The following is a 10901-nucleotide window of genomic DNA, read 5'->3' as shown; positions in this document are numbered from 1 at the left end:
ATACCTGACTATAACAATATCCTCGGGAGTAGGCAATTCAGTTTACATCTTTAAGGTCAGGGCTTGGGCTCCAAAGACAAGTGTTTGCTCCATTTAGTCCTGCCCTTGAGAACTCCTAACACCTCTTTGGGTCAACAGCTCAAGGCCATGAAATTAAAAGATGACGACAAATTTATGTTTAGATTTTTAACCTCAGGCCACTGTCACCCATGGCTAGAGGATTTTAGAAGCTTTCTAGGGGAAGAATCCTAGAGCAGAAACATACACAATTATGAAATAATTGTTCTCACTTGTGTTGCCAAGAATAAGCATTTGAAAAAATATGTTGATACCGAAGATGAATTTATCTACAATATATAACCAGTAACATATTTACTGCAGAGCTCTCTGATCAAAAAATAATATTAAGGTTAACCTTTCTTAAACTTTTCCTTAGGAAACTTAATATATAGAGCAATACTCTCCATTCCAATGTTGGCCTGTTATTTATTAAAAATTACTCTTTTTTTTTTTTAACTCAGTTTATACTTGCTGTTCACATTGATTCGGTTAAGAAATATATTTTGAGTCTTTCTGGATTTCTACCTTGGTGCCTCATTGCATCACCTTAAAGACAAATGTGTTGCTCCTACTTTCTTCATTGGTTATTTCCGTCTGCTCCAACACAGATACAGCAACAAACTGCGAATGTCAGAGATAAATGTGGGAACCCCAAGTAAAGAGTTCCTACCGCTGAATTTTCTCAGGCTGGAGTTCAGCTACTCCTCATACAGCAGGAACATGTAAGATTAAATCAGGAGAGGCCTGGGAGATTGTGGTAGATAGCCTTTTAAAAATTAACTTCATAATTAGAGGAGCATTACTCTTTTCAAAATAGATTAGGAAGAGGAGTTTAAAAAAGTGATTTCTTTGTGAAGCACCACCTGAGAATTATATAGATTTGTATCCTTCTTAGAACTTTTACATATGACAGATATAATTGGGTATAATAAGGAGGGATAGGGTGCCAGGTGGCAAAATCACCTCTGTAACCACAGAGAAAATGTGTGCGGAATTAGAGATACCTTTTCCTAATTTCCAGTATTAGGGATGAATCTGTGATGTATGAATGGATTTTTTTTCCCCATTCAACATATCAAGCAAAGATCTGAATAAAGTTAATGTTCCCTTTTTGACACCCCTATCAGACTGAAAACACCTCAATCAACTGTTGGATGGATTTGGCATAATTATTGATACACTTTGCAGAATTTCAAGAGTGAGGATTCAGCGCTCACATACCACATTTGAAACGAACACAACTTATCAAGTAGAGTTCTGACATGTGTGACTCTTAGTATCATTTTGGAAGTGAAATAACCTGTCAGATTTAAAAATGTGTTAACAACTGGATGGTTAAATGGCAGGGACATGAAGGAAGGACATGGGTTTGGTTGGAGATTTTGTTCTGGAGGAGAGTCACTGACTGCCTGCCCAGAAGAAATCACAACAAAAGTTTTCCCCAGGGGTTCTGAACAAAAATTCTATAGTAGAATAAATAAACTACTACACAGTTAGATTATCTTAACTAGCATCTGCAATCTTCCTTACAATAGCCATTTATTGATGTCTTTCCAAATACATTAGAAGTGGCAGATGATTTATTTTGCCTTTGAAAAGTACGTATAACCATTCACTCATTCGACAAATATTTAAGTTTCTACTATGTGCCAGGCATTCTTTTCTAAGTACATTATCAAAATTGAATAGTACCAAATGCCCAGCATCCTTTTATTGGAGATGTTTTAACTTTAAATGGATTCAAGCAATTTCTATAGAAGGCATAGATAAAAAAAAAATCTGCTCTCAGACTTTGTAGAGTTCTTTATCCTGATTAATTTATGTCTGGTGCCTGACACATAGTAGGTGTTTTGAATATGGTGCTCTGCTAGTTTTCCTGTGTTTCAACTCCCCTGTTGGTTTTTTGTGTGAGCAGAATTGTCTAGCAAAAGAAAACCATCTGACCATTACCATCATTCTTTGGCACTAGTCTCATTTCCATCTATGACAGTGATTTCTTTTAAGGGGTTATAGAACACCTTTTTTGGTTTGATTTCCAAGTATGTTTTCCTCATTTTTTGTTTTCCTTATGGAAAAAAGTGGGAGGGCAGGGTGTGGGAGGTTGAGTAGTTGTGTAGTATTGGGAGAATACTACACTTATTTTTGAAATTAGAGCTTAAGTGACTATATGTGTTTGCACGCACATTTGTGTATAACACATCAGAATGGATTGGAGCCTCCCAAAAAGAGAGGGAGAGATTACTCCCTTCAAAGAAAAATTAATGGAATTGGTAACGATGAAACCTGGGTTGGATACAGTTTTCCTTTTATGCACAGCGAGTCAGTCAACAGCCATGTTGCTAAGCCCCTCTGGTGCTCACTAGAATTGTAGAAGTAGTGAAGTATTTAAGAGATACAAATGTGATTGAAACTTTCTTCTGGAGGAATACAGAACTTGGGGTCTGAACTCTCATGGGACATTTATATCATATCCTTTGGCAATTTCCTGCTTCTTGAGGAAATTTTGGCCATCAATTTTTGCCAAATGTTTGTGTCTAAGTCCTTTCTAGCCATGAAAAACTATGATATTTTGGTTCATGATTACTTAAAAAATAGGTAACAGTTATTGTATTCAGTTGATCTAAAGGGAAATGAGGCCTGGAGATACTCACCCAAGGGCAGAAAATAATTCCATGCCGAAAATGATCCCCTTCACTTCTTAAGTTCTGTCAGTATCTGTATTCATACCTATATCCATCCATATGATCTCTTTGTTGCCTGCCTATCTTCTAGATTATTGCAATTGAAGTCTACCCTCTATTAAAATTTACAATGAAAATATACTCTTAAGGAAACATAATGGCAGATTATAATCACTCTATAGGTAGTATACACATACCCATATACTGACAAATGCAAAGTAGTATTACCTCTGAGATATTTGGAAATGCTGGTATATTTCTAGTACTTCAAACATTCTGAACATACATAGATATAAAGGGACAGGCCCTTAGAACCTTTTGGAGGTAGGTAAGCTTCTTCATTCAAAATGCTGAGGATAAAATGAGAAGGCAAAGCCTGGCAGTAAACATTCAAATACATGTATAAATATCTCTTTGAAATTCCTGCCTGCCATATTGCACAGTTCAAATTAGTGAAAAGAAGGTTCTTACTGCACAGGATTATTTTTTCAAGCTACTGAAACCTGTATGTTGTACACATTTCTATGATCTAAAAATCAGGTAAATTTTTAGAACTTTTGCCCTTATGCATGCTCTTTGTATAGGAGCTATGTTGTATAGGATTATCAATATATTAGACTTGGACTATACTTCCAGTTTTTAACCCGATCCTTCTGTATCTTCTAATCATGTCCTTCTTTCTACTCTTAAGAAGAATGCAATGAAAACCTGGGAAATCATATATATATATTTTTGCATACTTTAAAGTTGTGTTTCACCTTTTTAATGTACTATCTAAAATCTGAACACTGTTGAAATCAGCATATTGACAATCAGTTCTGGGTGTTTTTTGCTTTATTTACAAAAATGCAAATATGTTTCTGCTCTCAGATGTAGTATTTGCCAGTGTGTCAAGTACTCTTTCATCCTCACAAAATTAAAAAACAAAAAGGTCTTCATAACCCAATTCTTTAAAGTTCTGTATAAACTTGAGTTTTTGGATGTCTGAGGGTCAGGAAAGTTCACTTGATGCATTGGCTTCCCATTTAGTTCACCTGGGATGGCCGAAATTCCTCAGAGTTTCAAAGCCACCCTGTCGTGTGTGATCTTTTCAGTGGCTCAGCCTGGTTAACAAATACTATTTCCGCATCGTGCATCCCTGTCTATAGGAGAGGCCAAACCTTTTCATTCAAACTCTGGAAAGTTTCCTCCTCATTTGCAGGTGGTGGTATAAACAGGGAAGAAGATTAGGGGTGTGTCCTGGGCCATGTCATTCCCCAGGGCCCCTCCTCTTCTGTTTCTGACAAAGGAGTGACAAGAGAAGACTAGGAGACTCCAGGAGGCTTAATTCGAGGGGATGTGGACCAGGGCAGTGTGAGTAGGGAGGAGGAAATAGTAATGGAGAAAGTAGAATGAAGGAATATTGGGAAATGTGGTGAGAAAAATGGGCACAACCAAAAAGAGGCCCTACACCCTCTGTAGACACAGCTTGTTTGTTTTCCTCTTGACAAAGTATTAAGAACAAACGTGCATTAGGTCAATTAGAGGTATCCCTGAGCTTAAAAAGGAAAGAAAGAGGAGAAAAACCCCTTTCCTTTATAACCCCTGCCCTTATTATTTTGGTCCAAGGCCTAAGAAAGGATTATGACACAGCAGCCTTGCTTTTTATAAATGCATCATCTTTTCTTATATAAATATTAAGTACATTGGGCTTTTGGGTATCACACAATTAGCAAATTAGTCATTCACTACTAGTATTCATCTAGGTTTTATAACACTTTGCCTACATTAATTTTAGAATATTATGTGCAAGGGGGAAAAATTGCCTTCTTTTTTATTGCACTCATTGAAATCCCTTCTCTTAATGCTAGGCTCCGGAGTTACAGTGGCAGTTAGTTCTGTCATCAGAATATGAGTACTTTGAATGGAATTTTGAAAATTACAAAGACTACACCAGCATTATAACAGAACCGATGGTTCTCTCTATATGATAAATGCACTCTCATTTTGAAGCTTATGCATTTCCTTTAATATAGCCCCCCTTTCAATTCAATTCAATTCAATTCATTGCCTTTATTACAAGTATGAGATGGGAATTAGAAAATTCCTCCAAGATTTCAGATCTTTTGTACGTGGTATTTGTGAGAAAGAGAACTTGTTACCGTTCTTTTATATGTGAGATTTAGTGAATTGGCTAAGGTTCTAAGAGGTAAAACAAACTGTTCATTTGCACTTATAGGGCACGTATGAAGTACAATATTTACGTCCAGGAGAATCTAGAGGTATAACGGAGGGCTTTTAATTCCACGTTTAAGGTATCTTCATTCTTTCCAACATGGTATTCTTCCAAAATGCAACATTCCAAGTATGACATTCAGAGAGGCCCAGATGCGGTGTTGCATCTCTCTGGAACAGCCATGTTGAAAATTTGCCAAAGGACTGTCATCTTTGTAGACTTTGACTAATGAATCTTGAGTTATTTGAAACTGAAGCAAAGGCCATTTTATTTTAGTCCATTTCTTCTAGGTCTTCATGATTTGCCCATTGGGAAAAAAATATTCCCCAGCCAATCCAAGAGCAGGTAGTCAGGTTCTGCCAGGTGGAGTCCCCCTCTCTTTGCTAATGGCCAGGGAGTACTCAAGAGTGGTAGTGGATGCCATTCCTGGAGAACTGGAGAGGTGACTTGAACATAATCTGTAGTGCCTTGTCTATCATCCCCGTTGAAAGATTTGTACAATGTAATTTCATTTCTTGAGTTGAGTATTTAGCTCTTTGAATCACCATGCATTGGTAATGAGACCTTGAATAAGGTCCTTGTCTTAGAGAGAAGCTGGCACTGTATAAAATAGTCATATAAGTTCATGCATTTCCATCTGTTTCTCCAAATATGGGTGTTTCTTTACTCATCAAGTTATTAATCCTCTACTTAATATCACACTCAAGCTGAAACCTAATTATACAAGTCCAGAACCACAGCATAATATTATGAAGACAAGTGCATATATTACTTAAAGTTCTGGTAATAGCTTTAAAGGTTTATATAACTTGGAATCACCATTTTGAATATTGTTGGTAAAATTAAGAAAAGCTGTTCTAGGATCAAAACACAATGGCATGTTGATTTCATGGTAAAATACGATCGTGCAATTGTAATTAATAACTATCTCAGGAGCTGTGGGTCATTATATAGTTTAATTCAATTACTTGATTAAATAGAGATAATCCTCTGTAGCTATAGGCTAATCTAATTCATAGCAATTTACATGAGATAGACTTATTAAAGATATATAGTAAGAAATATTTATTTAACATATTTTTACTAGCTTTAGAATTTAAAGATCATAATTTACTCTGTTCTGGCAGCACACACATACACAAGCGCAAACACATACACCCTGTGGTTAGTTTATTCCTTGCTACTTTTACAATCAGTTACTGCTTTGGTGAAAGCCTAAAGCTTAATCCATTAAGAGCCATTCAGAACAAAACAAACAAACAAAGCTTTAACCACTTCAGTGACAACAGTGCAGAACCAACAAGCAGCCTTCTTAGAAAACCCTAGCAATTTTAGGATCAATAGCCTCATATTGGATGCTTCTAAGTGATAAAAGCTAGAACATTTGTGTTGCCAGGTTTTACAGAATAAAACAAAACACAAAAGTGTCTGGGAAAGATAATTTGTTAAGTTTAGTTTGGAAAAACCCATGTAGTGCAGAGGGCTGACTTAAGTCCTATCAACAGTCATGATAAAAACAAGCTAATTTAAATATCACTTTGCACTGAAAATTTTACCTATGTGTCCTGAGGGTTGAAACTTAAAATATATTTTAGTCTTTCTCCAAGTTCTATTACTTGCAGCTTTATTATTACTATTTCTGTTTAATGTCAGCGAAATCTTTGGTATATCTACATTTGTATCTATTTTTAAAAGATAAATCTTATCTAATATATCTATATTAAAGTATTTAGAAGAATATTATAGTCTACTTGATTCAAGGGTATAGTTTTAACAAACTAACAAATACATTTATATATGAGAAGAGCAAAAACAAACATTTTTTTCCCACAAGATTAAAAGCCTGTTCATTTCCTTTTAGAATTATTTCATTGTATATTATCCTTTGTGAAAAACCCATTAGCTTCTTTTATACATCCTCAAGTCTTAAATAATACCCCAGTGCTGCAGAATATATTCCATGGAAAAAATCTACTGTCATTCCATGGAATAAAAAAGGCCTCCTACATCATTACATTATCCTTTTCAGTTTCACAAAACAATTTTACAAGACTATATCTCCTGTAGCTATATTTTTTTAGTGCCTTTACGTTTATATTTAATTATAAACTCAGTAATGAAATAGGAGTATTATTTATTATTTATCTCAAAATGTCAACTGGTTAGACTTTACCCACAAATTATCTGGAGGCATTAAATTATATACCTTCATAGGTAGTCAACAGACACTTGGGATTGCCTGCAGTGTGTTTACAAGCTAATTTGTTTACTGAATATTGTCTACTCGTTTACATTTCTGCTTTTTTTTTTTTTTAAAGCAGATCCCCACTGAAGAAATATACTTAATATAAGGAATTTATAAAAGAAATCCTTTCTAGTTTTAAAAACAAGCATCAAATCAAAAGCAAAATAATCTCCTTGCTGAAATGTTATCAAATAACATTGACCATCAACATTTTACAGACTGAAGAAATAAATTACCCTGCAATACCATTAAAATGCATGATTTTCTTGTGTGTCAGGAATGCTGTGCAGTTTTGTCTGGATTCATTAAGGCGCTCACTGCATAAGTGCATTGCCAACAGGGATGTGGGTGGCTGTAATGGCAGCCTGTAGGTTTGTATGGAAAACAAGTATGGCACAGTGAAAAAAATCCTTCTCTCACCCTACAGATACCTGTACGGAGAGCTTGGGAGGCATTTCCATAGGCTCATTGTCAAGTGAAAATTAAAGCCCCCACTCACTGGGAAGCAAAGGTAAGTCTGAAAAACCGCATTGAAGAAAAAGGAGAGGGGGTGGGGGTGGGGATGAAATCACCTAGCATTGAAGCAGCCTCACCAAGTGACAGACACGTAGACAACTCTGATGCTGCCAGAACAACACTCTGCACAGCCCACCAGCAAGCAATTTGTCACTGCGACAAGAATATCCTCCGCAATTTGGCATCAGGGTCCTTGGACAGCCAACTGCGCCTGTACAGCACGAGACGTGCTATTCGGCAACGGGAAAGATGGGAACCACGGTTCTCGTTATGTCCAAACGTGTTATTTTATGAAAAACATATCTTTTGTCATGATCAACACAGAAACAGAACAGTAGTAATTGATAATAACTGGGGACAAATAAGATAATAAATTGAGAAAAGTATGTTCTTGTATGTTTTTGAGGTACCCTGTGTGTTGAGAAGATTTCAGAATGCTCGCTCTGTTTGTCTGGTATTTTATGGCACACTCCCACAGTGTTTCGTAGAAATAATGAAGCCATAGGTGCGAGAATGAACTGGGAAGGGTTTTATTTTTGGTAGCAAACCATTTCCTTTTAGCAGAACATACTCTGCGTTGTTTTAGACTTTATGAGTTTGTATGTTGTGTGTTGATTAATATGTCGCTAAGTACAAATCCTTTCTTACCGTCATGATTTGAAATAAGACAAAGAATTCAAGGTAAGTTGGGTTGTAAATGTGCAAAGGAAAGACCCTTTACTCTTTACATTGCTACTCTGGTAATCTATTATAAAAGTGCAGTAAAGGAGAGAAGCCAGGGGCATAGGATAAAGGTATCTGATAAATAAGCAAGTAGTGTTCCCCTTGCCAATTACTTGGCATCTTACTTTGTAATTAATGCCACAGTAATGAAAAAAGTGGTAGGCACGAAGATTGGGCCTTTTGTGCATTCTATACAGAATCAAACACTCATAAAAATCTAGCTCAAAGCTAGTCTAGTTTGGCTCTCTCCACAGTCAAAACTTGCTAGAGAATTAGAACAATCCCATAGGGGTGTGTGTGTGTGTGTGTGTGTGTGTGTGTGTGTATTGCAATGTATTATATAAGAGTGACATCAGGCAGTTGTGGTATTGCTGTCTCTATCACACGAGTGTCCTTCATTGCCCAGACATGATAGAAACCTATACCCATTCTGCCAGTATCTAACATCCTGGTATCTATTATGTTGTTCACTAGTTGTCCTATGAAACACTTTAGCTAACTGCTACTGAAGTGGCCATGATAACTGCGTTGCAGAGCCTGGTGCATTTCCCAGCAGCTTATAAATTTGTGCTTTGTGGGAACCTTCAGGAAATACTAAAATGACTTAAAGAGTAAACAGTAGTGAAAATGACAGTACTAATAGGGATTTTTTTTTAAGAAGTAGGAAAGAATATAATTTAGGCAGTTTTTATATCATTTAAAATACAGTACAAATTTCAAAAATACCCAGTTAATATTATAGTAATCCTACAAATATGAAAAATATATTTTTCTCTAGCTATACATATGAACTGGATATTGGATGGTTTGGAGTTGGGGGGTTGGAGAAAGAGATGTTTAATTGTGAGACTTTGGAAATGGTATTAGGGGTAGAGTATGTTGAGTAGCTGTGTGTGCAGATGACTGAATCAAATGACCTCAGATTTATATCCTTTTAGGGCTAAGACACAAAGGGGAGAACAGAGGGAGATGTGAAGAGAGAATGTTCAAGGCTGGAGGGTACAAAATACAGTGGAGATCATAAAGAAAACTAACCCCTACTTTTCTAAGCTTTGCATGGGGTGTTTTCCTTGCAACTCCCATTAAAGTCAATGGGAATCATGCAGCTAAAGCCCTGTGTAACTCTTTGACAATTTACTTCCTGGTGTCTGGAAAAGACTACTACCTACTAAGGGCAATTTACTCATTTTAGTTTGTGCCTTCCATACAAAGATGAATTTGATAGCATATAGCAGGAGGAAAAGAGAGACTGCATTTAAGATTTTGTTATTGCAAAAGAAATCATCACTGAAAAATGTCGCCTAAACTCTCACCTTGTTTAGCAACAACAATAAACAGAGAAAAGCAATCCAGTGAAAGAATATGAAAAGAAGTATGGACTTGATTACAGGAAAGATGGTGATTGCTATATGAGGTTTTTTTTCCCCCCATTTTAAATTCTCAAGCTCTGAACACAATCGCAGGATAATAAGAATAGAGGACAATTCTTAAGACACCAAATTGAAGCTCTTGATTACTTGCTTTTTCCCACGCACCTCAAGTTGTATAGATGTAAATATAGCTATGGTAGCCTTACAAAATCTTTAATAATACAAATACAGTGGGGGGGGGAGTTACGATAGCTTCTACTTATGGGTAAAAATATAGATAAAATGACAGATATTTATCCTGCTGTAAGCAATAACTAAATAAATGTATTGTATCCTCTATACAATATTATTTTTGAAAGCTATAGACTGTGCATGTTAAAAAGTACATGCTATTTATAATCTCTTTCTTGAACTTGGAAACAGAAAACTAACACTGGCTTTCAAAGTCTGTATTTTTATTATAAGGCTCTATATTTCTTTACTCTCAAGTGAAATGTCTATTTAGGTGCTTTACTGATATAATTCTTATAACTGTACAACCATATAATAAGCTTATGTGGGCTGAAGATACAGCTCTTGTGTTTTCTGAGTCCCTTCTCTGTGATTTGTTTTCTGACTTTTCCTTTGGAGGGTGAAGAAATAAGACACTATATGGCTCTGCTTTTTAGTGCATGGATCAGAGACACATCTATGAACAACTGCCTACGCAATTGATTACTGGGCAATATAATTTCTCAGTTTTTGTGGGTAAATGAGTGCTTCTCGCCATGGACCTAGCTTGTGCATCAATTTAGGTAAGCATACTGCTGCAGCAGCCTTGAAACTATTGCTCTCTGATTGTACCAATTAGCAAATCCTGAACTTTACCACCAGGAAAAGACATAGCTCCACATTTATGAATGCCTGGCTTTTGAGAATTAGAGTAATTATGTCACCAAACCTACCATTGATTTTCAGATAGACATCTCAATAATTTTATAAGAGTAAAAACCTTTCCAAAAAAACACACTGATATTTTTATAGCAGAAATAATACTTAGGGATGAATACAGTGATTTGATATGTGAGAACATTTAAGAGAGAGAGAGGTAT

At 36.0% G+C, this 10901-nt stretch overlaps 1 long non-coding RNA gene across 1 annotated transcript in view; it reads left to right on the top strand.

Moving 5' to 3' along the window:
• Positions 1-10599, top strand: part of LOC106006087 — a 17229-nt gene extending 6630 nt beyond the window's left edge. The window contains exons 2-3 of the long non-coding RNA XR_001179961.2: positions 7629-7712; positions 10441-10599. This is a non-coding gene — a long non-coding RNA (uncharacterized LOC106006087). The remainder of the gene's footprint in view (positions 1-7628; positions 7713-10440) is intronic.
• The last annotated feature ends 302 nt before the right edge of the window (positions 10600-10901 follow it).

The sequence above is a fragment of the Mustela putorius genome, unplaced genomic scaffold (assembly GCF_011764305.1).
Source record: "Mustela putorius furo isolate JIRA1106 unplaced genomic scaffold, ASM1176430v1.1 tig00003898_pilon_pilon_pilon, whole genome shotgun sequence".
NCBI classification, from domain to species: Eukaryota; Metazoa; Chordata; class Mammalia; order Carnivora; family Mustelidae; genus Mustela; species Mustela putorius.
Note: the sequence above shows the minus strand (reverse complement) of the source record. Positions and strands in the feature narration are given on the sequence as shown.